Consider the following 3,395-nt stretch of genomic DNA (forward strand, 5'->3'; position numbering starts at 1 on the left):
CGTAGAGAGAGAGGCATGCAGAAAACCATCTTGGATCCACTGATTCATTCCCCATGTGGCTGCAACAGCCAGAGCTGGGCTCATCTGAAGGCAGGAGCTTCTTTTGGGTCTCCCATGTGGGTGCAGGGACCCAAGGACCTGGATCATATTACGCTGTTTTCCCAGGCACATTAGCAGGTGGCTGGATCAGAAGTGGAGCAGCGGGCTCTGGGAATGGTGCAAAACAGTAAGCGAAGCAGAAGGCAGTCGTGATGGATAAATTTCAAAAGGGCTGAGAGTGATCTCGCACACTTACCCAAATGCTGGTACCCAGAGGCTAGCCTGGAAAGCTATGTCAACAGAGCTTACAGAGAAGATTCCAGTATCTTCCGGTGTCTGAGAGTTGAACTGTCACACTCAATTTTCTGTCACTCTGGCTGGAAGGCAGAAATGTCAGAACACTTAAAGATGGGAAGTCAACCTTGTGGCACAGCACAGGGGCCATCTGCCTGCAGTGCCAGCATCTCCCATGAACTCTGGTGTGAGTCCCATACACTTGAGTTCCATACATTCAAGTACAGCTCCAACTAATGTTCTTGGGAAAGCAGAAGGCTGCCACTCCTGTGGGAGACCCATGTGGAGTTCCAGCTGCAGGGTTGGCCTGGCCCGCCTGGCGTGTGGAAGTGAACCAGAGAATGACAGATCACTGTCCAGCCAAGGACCAGCAAGGCCTGACCCCGCAGAGCCTTCAGCAGATGAGATGGCGCGTGTTCAGGGCGATGTCTCTGCAGATGGTCTCTCTCTTTGTCAACTTTTCAGGTAAATACAGTGACAAATACCTCTTTAAACTGAAAGGTGGGAAGTTTGTTAACATTTGAAAGTAATAATTTTGTACGTGATGTTGACGAATGCTTGATGATGACAAAGTTGAAGAACGTATTTATCTGAGCGAGTCTTACTCCCCTGCAAATACGAATGGCAGGATTCGCATGTTCACTGCCATGTCTGTTACGTAATGAGCAATGCAACTGCTGTGCAAACACCTGGATTGGTTTGGTGATTGGTTATGCTTTGGTTAAAAGAAGCCTGGATTTCTGAACAGTTACTTCATAAGCACCATTTGACTTGACAATATTCTTTTTTTAAAATAATATTTTCTATAATTTTATTTTTTAATTAATTAATTTTTATTACAAAGTCAGATATATATAGAGGAGGAGAGACAGAGACGAAGATCTATCATCTGATGATTCACTCCCCAAGTGAGTGCAACGGCTGGTGCTGAGCCAATCCGAAGACAGGAGCAGGAACCTCCTGTTAGTCTCCCACTCAGGTGCAGGATCCCAAATCTTTGGGTTGTCCTTGGCTGCTTTTCTAGGCCACAAGCAGGGAGCTGGATGGGAAGCAAGGCTGCTGGGATTAGAACCGGCACCCATATGGGATCCCAGTGTGTTCAAGGAGAGGACTTTAGCTGCTAGACCACTGCGCCAGGCCCTTCCCAATATTCTTAATCAGTTGGGAAGTGCTTCCCACTTCTAGTCAGTGCAGAAATACGTTAAATGACTAACCCGGGTAGCATTCAAGTATTTTGATCTGTCTGGTAGATTCTTTTTTTTTCCTTGAAAAATAATATCCAGTAAACTTGAAAGTCTGAGAGGCTGTAAATGCTTTGAAATGGTGCAACTAGCGGTATTAGACAGATGTTTTCAATCATGTGTTTTGAATACTTCGTCTCTTATCTATTCCGTCCAGCAAAAAAGGTCCTTTTTTATTTTAAAAACCAATTTTATTTATTTGAAAGGCAGAGTTATTTGAAATGGAGAGATAGATGGAGGGAGGAAGAGAGATCTTCCATCTAGTGGCTCACGTTGCAAATGGCCGCAGCGGCTGGGTTTGTGCCAGGCCAAAGCCCGAGCCAGGAGCTTCTTCTGTGTCTGCCATGTGGGTGCAGGGACCGAAGCACTTGGGCCATCTTCTGTTACTTGGCCAAACATGTTAGCAGGGGACTGGATCGACCAAATCACTTTGGGATTTGGCTCCTAACCTCAGGTTGAATCTCAAAGTCACTAATTGATGGTATCGAGAGCTTGGAAACTCTAAGTATGCTGTGTAGGAGGTGGGCTTGATGGAAGCTCCTTGGAGCACTGGGGCATTCCCTCAGAATGAGTTCTCCTGGAAGGATTGTTTCTACAGCTCTGTTGGGCGAGGCTCTCTGCCTTGTGGCTTGGCCTTGTGACCCTTCTCTTGTAGTATTCCATCATCTTTCACCTTCAAGAGATGCCACACTGGTGAGGCTGGAGGTCACTGATCCTGCAAAGCTGTGAGCCAAAAGAAGCCTTCATTCAGCAACCCACGTCCAGTCTTGAGGAGCAGTAATGTGTAGCTGACCAGTAGGTAATAAGGGAAGTTTGGAGCAGAGATTTATACCTGGATCTGTGAGTCTTTAAGACGCATTTGCTGTCTTTTCACGTTTTTAGAACTCGTGTTTACAAGAGTGCTTGGTTAACTCGCCAAGAAGTGTATTGTTTGGGCTGTACCCACCTGTGTGCTGTGGGAGTCTTGCTTGGGGTGCCAAGGGCAGTGCAGGGACCAGCGTCATGGAGACGGGTCCTGCTGCTCCCTGAAACTGAGCTGCCAATGGCAGCACGGGAGACCCACACAGGATTCTAACCAGTCTCTGCTGAGCTGTCTTTGTGAGTGTTCTAGAGTCCTCCCTGTGACGATAATGCTGCATGATTGGTTATGATGGTTTACTGTCTGTCTGTAAAATAACAACAGAGAGTTGAGTGCTGGAAAACAAAAGGGCACAGAGGGACAGGCTTTCCCGGATGCTTAAACGTGATTTTATTTGTGAGGTGCTAGGACTATAGTGCAAGAAAGAACATACACATTTTGTGTTTTACAGTCAACTAAGTAAGGATAATATTTCCATTTAATATAAATCTTTTAAAAATTGCTGCTTTAGAGCTATAAAATATTGTTTATCTCCTATTTATTTCAGATGTAGAGCAATAACATGTTTAACACAGTTCATTATAGTGTTTAATCATCATGTTAGGAGAATTAAGACTTATAAATTACCATCACAAGTAAGAAATGTCTAACATTTTTTTTTCTCTTATTACCAAATTCTAGCAGCTGTACTTTGAGCTCTTCATGGTCTTTTTCTGGTTACTGTTTTGGCCACATTTCTTTATGTAAATCATTGTACCCAGCACGGCCCATTGCTCTTAATAGATATAATAAGTATTTCTTAATAGAGCTTACGTATAAAAATATCATGAAGCCCTTTCCCCAGCGCTGAGTTCCTTCGTGATGACTCTTCTCATGTTTGATTAGAAGGTGCGCCTGTCATCTTTATTGACCGATGCCTCTTCTTCGCTCAGCGGCTCTCTAGCTCTCTCTCTCCGGGGGCT

This window comes from Ochotona princeps, chromosome 32, assembly GCF_030435755.1.
Source record: "Ochotona princeps isolate mOchPri1 chromosome 32, mOchPri1.hap1, whole genome shotgun sequence".
Taxonomy (NCBI): Eukaryota; Metazoa; Chordata; class Mammalia; order Lagomorpha; family Ochotonidae; genus Ochotona; species Ochotona princeps.